This window comes from Sinocyclocheilus rhinocerous, unplaced genomic scaffold (assembly GCF_001515625.1).
Source record: "Sinocyclocheilus rhinocerous isolate Xijiao unplaced genomic scaffold, SAMN03320098_v1.1 scaffold1307, whole genome shotgun sequence".
Classification (NCBI taxonomy): domain Eukaryota; kingdom Metazoa; phylum Chordata; class Actinopteri; order Cypriniformes; family Cyprinidae; genus Sinocyclocheilus; species Sinocyclocheilus rhinocerous.
In genome coordinates, this window is record NW_015631048.1 from 101,439 (window position 1) to 110,218 (window position 8,780).

The window sequence follows — 8,780 nt, forward strand, 5'->3', positions numbered from 1 at the left end:
ATTTATTTATTTATAAGTAATACAGATCATTTGTCAGTTGAGTGAAATTTGAAACCTGATTTTTGGTCTTTGTTAAAATGCCTTAGGTGGTACCTAGCTAAACTTGGGTTCTACAGCTTTCGAGTTGTTGGCATGTTGCTGTCTTGTTTTCACTGATGAGGTCATTTTCTAAAGGTCTTGAATCACAAATTGTGTACGTGACGTGTGTGTGATTCAGTCGCCGTGTTTAATGAAGGCATGTGTTGTGAGTGTTCCTGTCGTCTGATAAGATTCTTGTACGTCACTGATGCGAGGAGCATGTGTTCTCTGGATACTGGGGTTAATGAACCTGCTGTAGACTTTCTCTCTCCGGTGTTAGTGTTTTCTGAGCTGCCTGATTAGACTCTGCAGCAGTCTTCATACACTCCCTTTGAGAGGAAAAAAAGAAAGAAAAGTGGGCCATGGTGACCTATTTTTCTCACAGTTCAGGGAGGCCGAGGGTTGTGGTGCTGCAGTCAGTCAGATGGGGTGCAGGGGCTGTCGCCAGACGCAGCCACACAGAAGTGGGTCAACGGCAGGAGCTGTGTCTTGTGAATGGCTTGTCAAACAGTATAGGGAAAGCTGCAAATGAAGCACATATTATACGCCCAAAACTGTCCATGGAGGTCTGAGGTCTCTCAGGGCCTTCACACCCATTGCCTCCACTGGGACAAAAGCTGAGAAAATACAATATGGTATCAGTTACAGTTCAGAAACAATGGCTTCGCATACTGTACATCGCAGCTAAATACAGTCATCACTCCTTTTAAGGAGTATATCTCTTTATATAGGTTTATAATTTTATTTGTATATACTTATTTTTATTCAGATATTTTGTTTACAAATCTCTTAACTCAAATATTGTCCAAATACAATATAATTTCAGTTACCGTTCAGAAGATTTTTTTTATTTTTTATTTTTATGTATAATATATTTATTTGTTTTATTATTTATGTGATTATTAAATAGTAAATATTTATTTTTATTGTTATTAAAATGTAAATTTATTTATTAAAAATGTTTTTAAAAAATTTATAAATGTATATATTTTTTTCTACAAATCTCTTAAAGGGGTCATATGATGTTGCTAAAAAGAACATTATTTTGTGTATTTGGTGTAATGAAATGTGTTTATGCGGTTTAAGGTTCAAAAAACATATTATTTTCCACATACTGTACATTATTGTTTCTCCTCTATGCCCCACCCTTCTGAAATGCGTCGATTTTTACAAAGCTCATCGGTCTGAAACGCAAGGTGTGCTGTGATTGGCCAGCTATCCAGTGCGTTATGATTGGCCGAACAAATATTGACTGATAACCGATATGATCCTGATATATTATTTTGTAGTGGTTTTATAGTGTGTGGACTTTATGAAACCTTTCAAATCTGTAAAGAAAGCTTCAGTCCAGATTCATGTACACTTAATAAAGTGCCTCTTTGAGACAGATCTGAGCTCATGAACTGATTCTCTCATTGGTCTCCTTAAGCATTTCCTCAAAGTCGCTGAATTAACGAGGTGACGCACAGCTCGAGTCAAGTTTTTTTTTCCATGGCTCAGGGTAATTAAGATGACATCAGTATCGCCACACTGGTGAAAGCCAGGAGTCATGGGAGAATCACTGCATCATTTTTACGCTCTTGGACACAGATCCCAGTGGGCGTGTCCTTTTATGACTGATTGTTGTTTTTGTAGAACGTAAAAGGTCAACGGTTCTGTCAGCCTACTGAGAGAAAGACACGGAGCAGGAGACAGGACTTTGAACACCAAAAACCGTTTCTTTTTGAATAATGACCGTTTATATTGCACGTTTCAATATTTGATTTAGGCAAGCTATTTGCATCTAACAGGCACAGGGAGACTTTGACCCAACCAGGAGTTTGAGTATTTGAGATTTTGAGTTGTGTTCACGCGCCACGGCTCTTATCATGAATGCTGTGAGTAATGGAGAGCAGGTCAGCCTGCGCTGGAAGTGTGGGGTGCAACTGTAAAATGTAGCAATCGTAACAACCTCAATATCAGCTCAGAGTGATGACACATTACTCCAGAAATGACTCTGGTCCTTCAACTTTGTGAGAAATGTTTAACAAAAAACAAAACCAACAACAAAAAAGATTTTGATTTGAGCTGCTTTATTTTGAATGTCTGGTTTTATTGTTTGACATTGTAAAGTTTTGAAAACTTTGAATGTAAACTAATTATCTGTTTTTTTTTATCCCAGGTTATTATCTTGGCTTCGAAAGTCGGGTGCAATTATAAAGCTGAATTGAATTGACTGAACTGAAATTCAATTTCAGTTCATGTCATGATAATGCTTGTCACTTTTGCTTTACATGCATATTTCCTGACAGCTATAAGAATTTGTACCACATAAAACTAATATATACAGTATTATTAAAGTATTAAAGCAATGATGTTAACGTTAATGATGGTGTGTTCTTGTTAATAATTGAGATAATTATACTGTAAAAAAAAATTTGAGTTATAAAATATTATTAGAGTACGTTTTACAAGAAAATACTTTTTCAGTCTTTCTACTTAAAAAAAAAAATGTTACTTGACATTTCTTTGTAATTATTTGTGGAATTTACTAGCAATTTCTGAGTGTTCAAACTAAAAGTTTCAAACTTTTTTTTTTTTTTTTTTTACTTTTTCAAGTGGTAGAATTGTCCTGGTAATGGGACCAAAATGCCTTTTAATATAACATTTTATATTTGTTCATGATATTATCTGTTTGTTAATCACTATATTATAATCATTAATCATTATATTAATATTAATCAGTTGAACTCTAAATAAACTTAATTAGTTGCTAATGAGCTCCATTACTTGGATAAAAAAAAACGATGCAGCATAGAACAAGTACGTAAAGTAGTATTTTAATAAAGTGTTTATTTATTGATATTTGTTATCGTCAAAGTTGTTTCATTAGTGTTTAAAAAAATGTAAATATCAGAAATCATACCATTTGTGATCATTTTACCATTAATTTGTAAATTATCTTAAAGAGTTTTTAAAATGCACATATTTTGATATACACATTTTTGATGTACAAATTTTGTTATAAATTTTTCTTTCATTGTCTACCCTTATAGTGTGTTTTATCATGTTGGTCCACTTCTCGTCATGTCTACAGCACTGTTAAACCATGGCATAATCACTGTAACATCTCTTATGACTTACTGTTCCCTGCTCACTTCCCTAGTTTGAGTGTGATTTAATAACTCATGGACTGATGCATTGGCATGAATGACTTTTGGTCTAATTGAGCATATCGTGTTGCGCAGGGATCGTGTCCCAAACAGGGTCAGGTGGGTGTTCCCGCGGTAATCTGATGAATTCCAGTGAAGGTGAGGAGAGCGGTGACGTCTCGGACTCCTGCGTGCTGCCAGAGGAGTCCATGGCAGATGGTTTCCAGCAGGATCACATATGATATGCGATAACGTTACAGTCAGGAAAGGTCAGTCGGCACGGCACTGCAAAGTCTCCCACGAAGGACACGGTCCACACATTTCTCCCCTCTTCCCCCACCTCGGTGTCAAAGTACAGAGGACAGTCCAAATATTTGTTTAAAGTGATGAACCTTGTGCAACCAAGGGCATCCAAGGGCACTGCATTTGCATGATGATAAAAGGCGCTTCATGCTCTCCTGTAACACTTGCAGTGTGTAACTTCTCTTTTTGTGTAATTTCTATTCTTCAGAAAGGCACTGGAGATGCATATTTGTCCAAATGGTTCGTTTTTAATTGTTTTTTTGCACTTTTATGATAGTGACTTAAAGTGCTGGGGAGACGAGTGAAATGACACATAGCAGCATGCTAGTTTGGTGCAGATGTAGCTGGTGGTCCAGAAAGCCGTGATGTTCACCAGCAAAACATGCATGTTAACTGAGGACTGGTTTAGCTATTTAAAGGAATATTCTTGGTTCAGTTTTATTGTGTGTCTGTGTGTGTGTGTGTGTGTGTGTATGTATATATGTATATATATATATATAATACTATTATTTCTATACTATTATAGTATTTATTAATATTTTGAATTAGCTTTAATTTTATATTTTCAGTTTTCAAAGTTTGTCATTTTTATTAGTTTTCTTTATATTCCTAATTGCCTTTAATTTATTTTTTTGTCTTCAACTTACAGTAAGCTTATTTCATTTAGTTGCAAAGGCACTGAAGTTTTCTAAATCTAAATTTCATTGAAGTTTTCGTCTAAGGCTTGTATTTTATTTTTATTATTTTTAATATTTCTATGTAGTTTTAATGTATTATTTCAGTTTTAGTAATAATAGTGCTTCATCTTTAACCGTAAGCTTATTTTATTTCAGTTTCAATATTTCTATTTTTCATTTAAGCTTTCATCTAATATTTATATTTTATTTTAGTTAACAGAAACATTTTTAATAGCTTTATTTAAGTATAACAATATAATCCTTTCCTTAAATAAAAGAGGCAAAAATTTAGGTTATAGTGATACACTTACAACGAAAGTGAAACGTGTCTATGTATATAGATTAAAATACTCACTGTTTTAATAATATAGCCAAAATACATGGGCAATATGAATGTTAACATGCATTTATGTTCATTATATTCAATTTTATAATTTTGTTGCCATGAGAAAATTTTTCCTAAGACCCTAAAATGACCATAAAAGTGATAAGAACGACTTCACCGCTCAAATAATATGTAATTTTAATAGAAGAATTGATATGTGCTTTAATAACATTATAATTCTACTTTTCAATCCTCCAGAAGTTAGGCCCCGTGCACTTCCATTGTAAGTGCCTCACTGTAACCTCGCTTTTCTATAATTTTGTCAAAATTATTTTGTGGTAATGAGCGTTATACCAAAAATGTGCTTAACCTGTAATGAACCCAGAATCTTCCTGTAAGAAGCCTTTTGGGGATAACAACATGCTAGGACACAATTTATTTTCTTACAAAGACACTCATGCAGAACACAAGATGATAAAAACCAAAACCAGCTCGTCCTGCTATTCGCTGAGATGGATGTCATCTCAGAGTTTGTTGGGCTGCTCGGAACATCATGTAGTTCTTCTGCAAAAAAACCCCTTGTATTCCAAGTCGGCCTGGCTAGTGTCTCAGATGGCGTGGAGAGTCATCTAATCCTCTGAAACGGAGACAAACAATCTGTGGATGAAGGTTAAAAATACACCAGTGAGACATTTTGAAATTCCGCCTCTGTCTGAGTTCAGTGTTAAGGTTAAAGATCCAGCATTCAGATAAGACTCCCCCACTGGGGAGGAGATAACAGGGACGCAGATTGAAAAGAGAGAGAGAGACGTTTGGTTTGGGGTGGGTGGGGGGATTTGAGATGTCTATCTGGCAGTGTGAAGGTTTTTGTCTTGCAGATCCAGTTCAAGGACGCCTGCAGGCAAAGCAGCCCTGACTGTACCAGCGATGCATCTCAAGGTCACATGCGCTCACCCTGTGACTCTATGTAACAACAGGAAGAGGGGGGAGCGGGGGGAATTGGGGGCACTGTAAAATCCTTAATTTACCCCCACCCCACCCTGGTTAACCCCTCAATATCTTCCTGCGACCACGGATATTGTGGCTGCATTGAGGCGCCAGTCAAGGGCTGTCTTTGATTATCCTCAGACGCTTTGAAACGACTCTGTAGTGCCACATATTCCAGTGCAGCCAGGAAAGAGGGTGTGTGCGGTTTGAAAATGGGGCTGAAATGGAGTTAGAGAGGTTTTAATGTAACTTAGCCATTCAAATGGGCATGCTAACCGCTTCCTCTCACGCTTTTAACTCGTGCATCCATTTTTATCTGCGGCAATTAACGGTTAAACCTCCGTTAAGTCTGCAGTCTCACTGCCTTAGTGCCCTGCGGTCACACATAAGCTTAGTGTAAAATTCCCGTTTCACGTCACACGGCTGTTTGTTTGAGTAGTTTGGACTGGAAGCATCTTTCTAGCATTGAGAGAGCATTTAAAGGATTAGTTCATGACTTTTTTATGTTTTTCTGTATTTACAGTGACGTGAAAAGGTTTTTGCCCCCTTCCTGTTTTTTTCATTTTTTGCATATTTGTCACACTTAAAAGATTCAGATCATCAAACCAATTTTAATATTACGCAAAGATAATGCAAGTAAATACAAAATGCAGTTTTTGGCAAAAACTTTTTCACACCACTGTATATGTGCTTAGTTTTAGTAAAATCTAAAATTATTTAGTAAAAATAAAATGTAAATCGTGTCGAGAGAGTATTTAAAGTATTGTTTCATGACTTTCTATTAATTTATAGTTATATGTAGCTATATGTGACCCTGAACCACAAAACCAGTCTTAAGTCGCTTGGGTATATTTTTAGCAATAGCCAAAAAAACATTGTATGGGTCAAAATTATTGATTTTTCTTTTATGCCAAAATCATTAGGATATTAAGTAAAGATCATGTTCCATGAAGATATTTTGTAAATTTCCTACCGTAAATATATCAAAACTTAATTTTTGATTAGTAATATGCATTGCTAAGAACATTTGGACAACTTTAAAGGCGATTTTCTCCGTATTTAGATTTTTATGCACCCTCAGATTCCAGATTTTCAAATAGTTGTATCTCGGACAAATATTGTCCTATCCTAACAAACCATATTTCAATGGAAAGCTTATTTATTCAGCGTTCAGATGATGTATAAATCTCAATTTCAGAAAATTGACCCTTATGACTGGTTTTGTGGTCCAGGGTCACATATGTATATGTGCATCACTTAAAGAATTATTTTTGCAAACGTATGAGCTACATATATGCTGCTTTTTTGTCCTTTGCCCTATTTTTTGATCAGTATATCATTTCTAATTTCTCCTTTGGTGTTCCACAGAAGAAAGAAAGTCATATGTTTTGAGTAAGTCAGAGTACAGTTTTTCTTAGCACGTTAACCTCTTAATTTTAGAGTGAACCTGGCTGACCTGATATTGAATTCGAAAAAGAGAAGCAGTGGTCGTGTGCTTGAGGTATCTGTGCCAATCTAATCTGTCCCTCAGGCGTCCGTTATCACCGTTTTGCGACTTTTCGATTAAACAGAGAAACCATGGAGACTAAATGATCAATAAACACTGTCACGATTCCAGATTCACTCTGTCGTAAATCTTCCACCGGCTGGCGTCCAGCTCATTTCATTTCACATTTGCAGATTAGTTTCCATCTTACTCAAAACAGAAGTGTTTTGAGATGATAAATTATACAATCACAAGAAATTTGTCAACAATTTCCATGCTCCATGACACACCGCTGAGACCGAAGTGATTGTCTAGTTTGCATTGCAATGCATTGTCCTAAAAACACACATACCCAAGCAGACACGCATAGCACAGGAAGGTCTGTAGCGATGGCGGGGGAAGAGCATAAATCTTTAATATTAACGAGTCTTGCTGTGGCAGGAGACCCAGCAGCTTTGTCCCTCTCTCCTCTCAGCTCGCCTACGCTCCCTCGTCATTTAATTAACAGTAGGGAGATTATGGAGGCCCCAGGCCTGTGAAGATCTGATTTAAACATGGAAAAGTTACACTACTGTCGCTCTTTTGGCAGAAAAGAAGAAGTGAAAAGATGATTTGGCCCTCCAGTCTTTCACATTAGTGTTAGGTACCACAAAATACCTGATAATATATATATTATGATACAAAAGTCATGATTCAATACACCACAGTGCTTAACAGTATCATAATTGGGATTGAAACTGCAGCATGTGTGGAAGCGAAACTGTGGTTCAATTGCATGTTTCATGTCACTATTTTTCTGGTATGGCTTTGGCCACACCAAGAAATGCAGAGTTATTCTTTATTTAGATGATCTGCTTCTTCCTTAATTGAGGAAATTATATGAATGTGAAAATAAATAAGTATTGATATAAAGATTGATTGAAAATCTGGGAAATTTAAACCTGGAAATAAACAGGTAATTTTGAACAATTTGGCATATATATATATATATATTAGGGGTGGAACGGTTCAACTTACTCACGGTTCGGTTTGTAGAGTCACGGTTTCGGTACGGTTCGGTATGTGCTATGTTTAGGCAAAAACTATACTGTCAAATAAAGGTCACTTTAAGAGAATGCAGTGATACAGTACGTTCAGCCGGTGTTCTGACACTGTATTTATCCTACTGTAAGGGTAGGTTTAGAGTTGGGGTAAAATGTTTAAACTGGAAAGCTTAAACGAGTTTAGCTTAAACACAGATATCAATGTGTGCCTGTCAGGTCTCACCTGTGCGCACGCGCTATCAGCACCCGGGTGATGACGTCATCTGTTTTAATGGGAGGTAGCAAAATCTGACAGTGTAGCACAAATTTTCAGAACACCGGCTATGTCTGCTATAGGATACTTACCAAGACGCTTAATATTTGCGCGCGTTCTGAGGCGTGGGTTTGCGCGCTTCGGATGAGCGCACGCACAAATCTTCTCACTGCGCGCGCGGTATTATGACAGCACTTTTTTAAACTAAATTTCAATATCGTGATAATACCGTATACCATAATAAAAGCATTAGCAATTAATCGCAACATGAAAATTTGATACCAGCATATCCCTAATGCAAAACAAAGAATTAGAATCATTGTAATGTGACAATCAAATATAAATGCGGGTGGGTGGCGGGCGGATAATTTGAAGCAGCGGACTCGGGTGAAGTTTGAGCTCATCCGCGCATCTCTACACTACACTGACCTGGGTCCAGTAGCAAACAATGGAGCGCGCTCTGCTGGACAAACTAAGTAATTACACCATTCAGAAGC

At 36.6% G+C, this 8,780-nt stretch overlaps 1 protein-coding gene across 2 annotated transcripts in view; it reads left to right on the forward strand.

Moving 5' to 3' along the window:
• LOC107741128 (nuclear receptor-interacting protein 1-like) overlaps positions 1–8,780 on the forward strand; it is a 32,058-nt gene that overhangs the window by 8,512 nt on the left and 14,766 nt on the right. Inside the window, exon 2 of one of the 2 annotated variants that reach the window (XM_016553722.1) lies at positions 3,306–3,478. The exons of the other annotated variant lie outside the window; for it this stretch is intronic. The gene's annotated coding sequence lies outside the window, so the exon portion shown is untranslated. The remainder of the gene's footprint in view (positions 1–3,305; positions 3,479–8,780) is intronic. 2 annotated transcript variants of the gene reach the window in all.